An 8949-nucleotide genomic window follows, 5' to 3' on the forward strand; every position below is an offset into this window, starting at 1 on the left:
ATAATACCTTTGATGAGTATCTGTATGTGTGTATGTATGGGGTGGAGGTGGTAGCTGGCCCAGAACTAGACACAAGGCACTAAATGTAGTCTGACTATAACAGCCCAAAATAGTACTACCCCCTTCCTCACTCTGAATATCATGCTTTTATTATCAGAGAGCAAGGTTTTAATAGTAGCTTTTTTTCTTTCTTTTTTGGGAGTGGAGCCAATATCACACATTTTGTTGATAATTAATTTTTAGTGAATTAACTCCCTAGCACTTTCACACAAACTGCAGACAAACCAGGTCTCCTCTTTTTTGTTTTGAAGTATTTTCACTTTCTCACAATAAATACAGGTTCAAAATGACTTTGTATTATATGTAATACATTTTATATTGCTAGATTTAGGCCACTATTACCTCTTATTGAAAACTTTTTGAAATTAGAGCTTGTTATTCAATAACTCCTCCCACCCCAGATTTACGTTATCCAATTATTTGTGACCTATGGTTTCCTTGTCTTTATTCATGTCATTGAGAAAAATGTTGAATATTATATTATGAAGGGAAGAACCCTATACTATCATACTAGAAATTTTATTCCAGTTTTACAGTGATCAAAATTTTTACTCAGTAAGTTTCAAAACTGCATAACTGTATTCTAATCTTGTTAATTCTTCATTGTATTCACAAGAATATTATCAGAATCTTTGTTAAATGCTTTCCTGAAATCAGGATATACTATATCTACTAGTACTGCTACTTCATTTTCTGTATTTGAGTCTAGTAATCCTTTCCAAAAAAAAAAAAAAATTAGGTTAATTTGGAATGATTTCTTATTAGTAGAATCCTGCTAGTTCTTGCTGATTATGACTTTCTTTTTTTTTTGAAATGCCAATGAACTATTTGTTTTTAAGGATTTTTTTTATCTGCCAAATATATTTCACTATGGAGACATTATCACAAATGACAGCTTTCCTGGCCAAGTCACAAAAACATAGCATCACAGATCAAAGAGCAAATCAGTAATTAGGGATTTTAGATCTGGAAGGAACCTTAGAGGTCACTGAGTCCAGACCTCTCATTTTACAGATGAGACCACTGAAGCAGAAAGAGATTAAGTGACTTTTCCAGGGGCATATAACTAGGGTCTGATTTAATGGATAATGTCCTAAAGACTACAGAGAAAACCCCAGCATCTACTGGACCCATATGACTTTGTCATCTCTACACACTCTTTAACTGAATGATCTATGTACACAATAAATAGATATACTGGATGAAATCATGAGAAGGGCTCAGATAGGCTTTCATATGGTTTTCTTCAGTAGACAATAATAATAACTAGAATTACATAGTGCTTTGAGGTTTGTGAGGCACTTTACACATGTAGTCCTATATGGAGGATTCTTATCCCAACTCCCATTCTCACTGTCAAGTCATAGAATAAGACTATACCTTCATTCTCCAGGGTTCTAAGGGCACCACTGTTGAGTTGTGGGTGTTTTCCTGATACTATTGCCTCAAGCCCTCCATCATTCTATTGTTACCCCAATATTAATTGCTAATGGTTATCACCCCAGAGCCTTTTAACACATTTCCCTCAATTAGCTTTTACAAAGAGATATTTACTAAGAAGGCATAGCAAGAACTAAGTATAAACATATCCCTCCCAAACGAGAGCACATTCTCCCCTCTACCACCTTAGTCTCTGAGGAAAGAGGGCTCAAACTTAGAAATCACACATGGCAAAGTGGTAACTCACAGTTCTGCAATTTCTTTTGCCAGACTCCTCAAGATTTTCTTCCTAGGTATTGTGTAGCTTTTTCATAGGACCTTGATCTGGATGGCTTTTCTCCTTGGCTCCTGATGGAAACGTTGCCATAAGCTGATCTGGGGGTTCTGCTTACATGCCAATGGAAAGACAAGAGTTCCTTCTGACCTCTCAAGTTCACAAAGTCTTCTCTCAGTCAAAGGGTGGGATAGAGATTGAGAATGAGACTGAGACCCAGATCTTTTCCTCTACCCAATTAATTCCTTTTCTGGATTGTAGCTGGAATGCCTTCTTTTCAACACTTGTTCAAATTTCTTGGATTCTCCCCAGGTCTAAACTCACTCCTCGGTGTATTCAGATCTCATTAGGCATTGCTTTATTTCCTCAGCCAACCCTAAACTCTGTTTAACTTCACTTTGGTTTAGGAAGGACTATTTTTTATACTTAGTCTAAAGTCTATAATTGATCGATTAAAATATTCTCTTATTTAGTGAGGTATTAAGTGTAGCACTTTAACACTTACCTTAAATGGAGTGGGATGACAACTGACATCCATATTTCATGTCATTCTCACAACTCTGTGAGGTAGGTATCCTTACTATCCTCATTTTGCAGATAAGGACAACTGAGAGGGATCAAGTTACTTGTGCAGGTTCACACATTGAAGAAGTGTTTGAAAAAGAAATAAAATTCAGCTCTTCCAATTCTAAATTTAGTCCTCCACCTTCCATGTCTATTTATAGTTATACAATTGATGGAGAAGCATAGAGAATATAAGGCTCTTCAGAGATTAATGTTTGCTGATTCCAAAAAGTATTCATTTTAGTAGAGCAAAGAGAGTCTTTGGGGAATCTTTTCAATGTGTCTTCCATACATTTATTAAGCTTATATAAGATTCTGTGTTAGATACAACCACAAAGATGATGTAATTCAATGATCGTAAGAAAATCAGATTTCTAAAAATTGAATGTGAAAATCCACAGAATTTTAAAACTATATTAATGCCACTTGTAGCTGCCATGAAACATAAACAACATGTGTTATTGCCAAAAGTATAGGAAGGATAGACACCATTCTGTGGAAAGCACACATAGAAGAATTCCATGTAGCTACTGATGTTTTCAGGCAGTTGAGTGGTGTGGTAGACAAAGTGCTGGTCTGAAGATAGAAAGACTCATCTTCCTGAGTTCAAATCCAGCCTCAGATACTTACTGTGTGACCCTGGGCAAATCATTCAACCCTGTCTGCCTAAATTTCCTTATCTATAAAATGAGCAGGAGAATGAAATGGCAAATCACTCCAGTATCTTTGCCAAGAAAATCTCAAATAGATCATGAAGAGTCAAACATGACCAAACAATGACAACTGATATTTTCACAGAGGGTCCAGTATGTGAATGACATTGTATTGGTTGTATCAAGCCCCAGAATGCTACAAGCCCTTCTCAATTGATATCTATCTAAAAGCACATTGACTTGTTCATTCACAAAGCAAAAATCAAATGGACCAAAATATGGTAAGTTGTTTGATAGTAATCCACTGAATTAGTCCATCACTAAATATATCTTGGATAGACACTGCACATGGTCAATGATCTCAACCTAGAGTTGAATAGGTTGTATCACCCACTGGGAAGCTGAATAGCACTTGCAATGGTTCCTAATTGCTTCCTGCTGAAAAAAAATCCATCTCATCTAATTAATACATTCTCTCATTTATACATTGTAGTTGAAAATCATGGAATCTTAGAAGAATGCAAATTTGAGGTGACCCAAAGAGCAATGAAAGATACCTACAATGTGTAAATAAGCTCCAAAATATTGCCAGTAATGACTTGGACATTAGATCCGATTTTGAAAAATAAGTTGATGCACACCCATGATTAGTGTGCCAAGACTCTAACAAGAGTGAAGGATAGCAGAGAGATAATCTGGTTGGTACATTAGGGTGCATCCCATTTATCAGATTTAGGAAAATTCTTAGTCAAGAATGGCCCAGAATGATAAGATGTAGATGGACAAATTATAATTTACTCCAATAGAGGAAGTAAATCCCAGATTCAGCATTTTCTCCTGGCAAGGTTAAATCAAGACAAGGAGAACTTGAAAATTGTATTAGTTCTCCAGTGGTAGTGACTGAGGTTGGCATAGAAAAGGGGATAGAAGTTTTGGAAAGGAAACAAAAGTCACCTTAGGAAATTCCAAGAAGCCATTGCTCAGGAACAATATTGTCTTATACTTAGCATAGAATTTTTGGTCCTATTTGTTAAATTTAATGGGGTACTAGAGGATTCCCTTTGATAGACTTAACTCCACTTGCAAAGATAGCCTGCATTACATCTGGAGTCAGGATGATCTGATTTCATTTCTGGCATCAGATGCTTACTAGCGGTGTGACCCTGGACAAATCAATCATTTAACTTCTGTCAGCCTCAATTTCCTCATCTATAAAATGAGGATAATAATGGCACCTACTTTCCAGATTTGTTGTTGTTATTTTTATTACTGCCACCTATTTGAACCTGGAGATGTAAAGCGCAATAGCAATTATTAGTAAATCATAATTGTCTTTTCAAATGACTCAATCAATTTCCCTCTTTCACCAAAAGATCTGCCTTGGTCAGTCATATGGATTAAATGGAACAAGGGAAAAAAACATAAAACTTCTGCCTTCCCATATCTTTCCTTCCTGAAATTTGCAAATGCAGAGATCTCTCTAATCAAGAGTAGAACAGCTGGAATGTGAAGTCAGTGGTGTATCTCAGCAATTACAGGAAAAGGCAATGACTTATTAATGCTGCACAGCACTTTCTACATGTTATTGCTACAGATAAGGTGATAACAGCAAAGATTACAACAAGGAAAAGAGGAGGCAAACCTAAACAAAGGATAAGGTTTCACCAAACACGGAGCTTTGCTTGATACCTGTCTGAATACTCAGGTGTGTTTGCTTTACTCTGAGAAAGGTCTCTAGACACATGTTTTCCAACAAGATGAAACATAATTGAGGAAATGGGCATTGATGCTGATTTTAAAAAGACCTGACATAGTTGTTGCACATTGTGGGTGAAAATTAATGACTTCATTTACTTTGAGATGAATTAGCCAATCCTACCTTCACTGGTTGATTGAATTAGAAAACCTTTGCTTTTCACTTAAGCAGAAGAAAAGGATGAGCCCTACATGACTGAGATTTTATATACCAGTAATCTGATTAAATAAACTCAACTTAGTTCAATCCAACAAACATTTATTTAGACCTTACTATTTACAAGTATGATATCCCATTTGCAACTACTTCTGCCTCCCTCCACTCCCCTTCAAGGGACAGTGGAAAGCTTTGAGGATGATAGGAGAGGATATGACCTAAGTGAGCAGTGTCAGTAACAGCAAGGAATGGTGGTCAGGGTCAGAGTGAGCAGGAGACAGCTACTTCTGAAACGGCAATGATGGTACTATACTTATCTAACCTGGCTGCTAGTTCGACCAGCCATGCTCTAGGCTGGGTAATCTGTAGCCCAATGAGGACACAAGTCCCTCCATTGACCAGGCAGACCACTAACTTTCCTGTATTCCTGTTCCCCCTAAATAAGCTACCAACCTTCTCTAGTTACAGTTTACACCACATAAACCATCAACCTCGCTGAGTTCCAGTTGAATCAGATCCTGTATGACTGAGACCCTGACTCTAAAGTGCCTGCATCTGAAATTAATAACAGTCTGATGGGAAAATCTGAATAAAGTTGCCCTAGGATTTTGGTTATATTCCATTTCCTGCAGAAGGGAGGACAAATACTATGAATGTATTAGAGTTCCTGGGTCCTGATTGATCTTATGTATGTTTGTGGTGGGGGAGAAAAGGAAGAAAAGGACTTTAGCATCTTGGAAAGCTATGTGAATTCACTGTTGACTGGTGTATTTATATATTTTATTATGTGTGCTCTATTTATTAAATAACACTACTTACTTGTTTTATGCCAATATGATATATACATATATATACATATATATGTGTATATATATATATATGTATATATATACATATATACATATATATATATATATATACAAAACAACACGATATATAGAATTCCATCATCTATGCCACCATGTGTCAATAATGGTCCCCATTAGGCCAAGGTGATTTTAACCAAGGCTCATTGGAAATACTGTAGGTTTTAAAAGGGAGTGAGATTAGCCAATGAATGGAGAGATAAGAGTTGATTTTGATTGAATGCATCTGTAAATCTACATACCCCCCAGACAATGGGAGAGGTAGAGCTAAAGACAGAAAGTAGCTTAGGCTCCTGTAAGCCTAGAGAGCATGGTGCTATCTTCACGCTTTGGCCCTTCTCCAAAAGTGGTACTCATCATCATCAGATGCTAAAACAAGGTAATGTGCTTTATGTTACAGATAATAATAGAGAAAACACAGATTTTGTTCTTAGGTAGTTTACAATCTAATTGGTGGATAGGGGCTGCATACCAACGAATATTATGAAAAGGAGAATGTATTAAGTGTGCAGAGGAGAGGATAAGGCAAAATGCTATGAGAAATTTGAGGGGATAGAGATTAGGTTAGGGTTTTAGGAAAGGCTACATGGAAAAGCTGGCACTTGAACTGGATCTTGAGAGAAGGAAAGGTTTTCAAGCCATGGAGATATGTAGAAGAGTTCATTTCAGGATGGGGCATAGCATGAACAAAGGTAAAGAATGGGGAAAAAGAAGACAAAAACAGGTGCAGTGAAGAACCCAAGCGTAATAATAGTAGGCAGTAAACTTGGAAAGGTAGTTTAGAGCCAGTTTGTTAAGAGTTTATATGATTTTTCAGTAATCATTTCAAATTCACTTAAGATTTTTGAATACAAAGGTAATGTGACCAGAACAGTGCATTAAGAAGATGACTCAGGCAGCAGCTTAAAAGATAGAAGCAAGATTAGTGAGGAAGTTATCACAGCAGTGTAGGTGATAAGAAAAGAGGGTGGAAGATTATTATTCAAGCAGTAAGAAAAACAAAAGTGGTTTCTAATCAGAATTTAGTAGAGATAAGCACATGTGCATCTTCCCTCCAATGCATGACCTTTTTAACTGTAGAACTCAGTGGGAAAGGCACCAACAATAGCATTTCTTGTGAAACTTATGGCACTTCACAAATTGCAGGCCAGCTAGAAATTCCATAGTCCATCACATGATTATTTTGGCATTCCTGCTTTCATTCCCAGTTGGAAATAGAATGTTTAGAAAAATTTGAAAAATGAGCCAACACTCCCACATCCTTTTCCTGTTCTCCTCCTTTTCTCTACCCCTATAAGTCCCCAAAAGGAATCAAACATCTCAGAATTTGTTTAAAAGGCAGTTTTAAAAAAAATTTCTACTGAGTTGTTCCTTTTCCAGAATTTGCAGGTCTCCTAGTGCAAGGGTAGGTGGTCAATTATCCATAATGGCATCAGCCACAGCCTTCTGCCTTATATTACAGTTTCTATTCATGTAGGCTTTTATGAAAGTAGATGGAGTACATAATATTGAATTAAAGAGATTGAAATGTCTCAGAGAAGATAAATACTGTAACTTTGTTTTTAACTGGCTGATCTAATAGCAAAGAATTTCATCCCCTTAGGGCATAATTCACAAAAGCACTAATATAATCTGTATTTGTTCAGGCATTTCAGTCGTGTCTGATTCTTTCTGATTCTATCTGGGATTTTTTCTGCAAAGATACAGGAATGTACCAGCAAAGACCCTGGCATGCATAGGAGGGTCTGCTGTATAGGTTTTTAGATCTGCTTTTCTAAAAGGAAAGCAACTTTTGAGGGGTCAACAATCTACTTTAATCAAATGCATATATCATTCATGGGAATGATGGGAAAATGTTAGCACCCTGAACTTCAGAGAAAACACAAACAGAGACATAAAGACCAACAGACAGGGCTTCTAACTGTCTGACCATAAGCAGTACATACATCACAGATCAACAGACAGATCCAGCTGTCTGACCATTACATACATACATAGGTACCAGACAGAGAAGCACCAACATTTGGATTTTCAAAGCTGGGGGGGCTTCTTAGCATCTACCCAGAGTCTCCTCTGGCCAAACAAACACTTCCAATGAGTAAGCCCCAAAATAAAATCTCACATCAGAGTATATATTCATTTTTCAGAGCCAGAGGGCATCACAACCCTTGAGAACCAGTGCTTCATTAGAAATTAGCAAAAAGTCTGGGCCTTCCTACAAAAGAAACTTCCCCTAATCCAGCTTCCCTTGGGCAGACCCATTAATGGGTAGGGAAGACCTTTAACTCTCGTTAACATAACTAACATTACAAGGAGTGACTTACCACTTTCTTTTCTAGCTCATCAGCAAACCAACACACAGAAAGAATGGATGTTGATCATTGAGAAGCAAAAGGCCCAGAAGGCAAATGTTCCATCCAAGTCATTAATAAAAAGATTGAACCTTATAGGTCTAAGGACAGAACACTGAAACTCTGCACTGATGGCTGCCCTCCAAACTGAAACCAACCCATTAAGGATAACTTTGTGGGGTCTGCTCATTCCATCAATTCTGCATTCACCTTACTGTACTATCATTTCTCCTATACATCCAAAGGGATAACATGAAAATTGGTGTCAGAGAACATAGTGAAATCCTGAAGTAAAGTAGGTATATTGGGAATTGAAAGAAGAGGCCGGAAACAAGAGGTACTACAGAAGGAAAAAATATGTCTTGGCGATGGCTTAGATATTTGAAGGTTTAATTCAAGAAGTCAAGAAGAAGTTGTTGGGTTTTTTTTTTTAAGTTACCTGGAAACATTATGGACAATGAATTCAAGAAAGCAAGTGGGAATGAATTATTATTATAACATCTGAAATTGATCATAATAATGAGAGGTGAGAAGAAAAAGAATGAAAGAAAGAAACTTATCATCCTCTTTCCTCTTAAAAAAATGTCCCAAGTTTCTGTCTCCAGGCCCTCTTCTCTATGTAGACTTTCTCCCCTGACTTTATCCTCTCCCATGGCTCTATGGGTTTTAAGCAAATAACTTCCAGGTTCACATCCCCAATTCCACTCTTCATCCCTGCCCCCAAGCTTTAGTTTCACATTCCCAACTACCCATAGATTATCCAGCTGGATATCTTGGCTGTGCTTCAAACTCCACACATCCAAACTAAACTCATTATTTTCCCACAAAA

General features: G+C 37.1%; 1 long non-coding RNA gene across 2 annotated transcripts in view; it reads right to left on the reverse strand.

The window, feature by feature from the left end:
* The window catches only part of LOC140504948 (uncharacterized), a 136648-nt gene extending 134633 nt beyond the window's left edge, over positions 1–2015 (reverse strand). For both annotated transcript variants that reach the window (XR_011967288.1, XR_011967287.1), the window contains exon 1: positions 1748–2015. This is a non-coding gene — a long non-coding RNA (uncharacterized lncRNA). The remainder of the gene's footprint in view (positions 1–1747) is intronic.
* Between the last annotated feature and the right edge of the window lie 6934 nt (positions 2016–8949).

The sequence above is a fragment of the Notamacropus eugenii genome, chromosome 5 (assembly GCF_028372415.1).
Source record: "Notamacropus eugenii isolate mMacEug1 chromosome 5, mMacEug1.pri_v2, whole genome shotgun sequence".
NCBI classification, from domain to species: Eukaryota; Metazoa; Chordata; class Mammalia; order Diprotodontia; family Macropodidae; genus Notamacropus; species Notamacropus eugenii.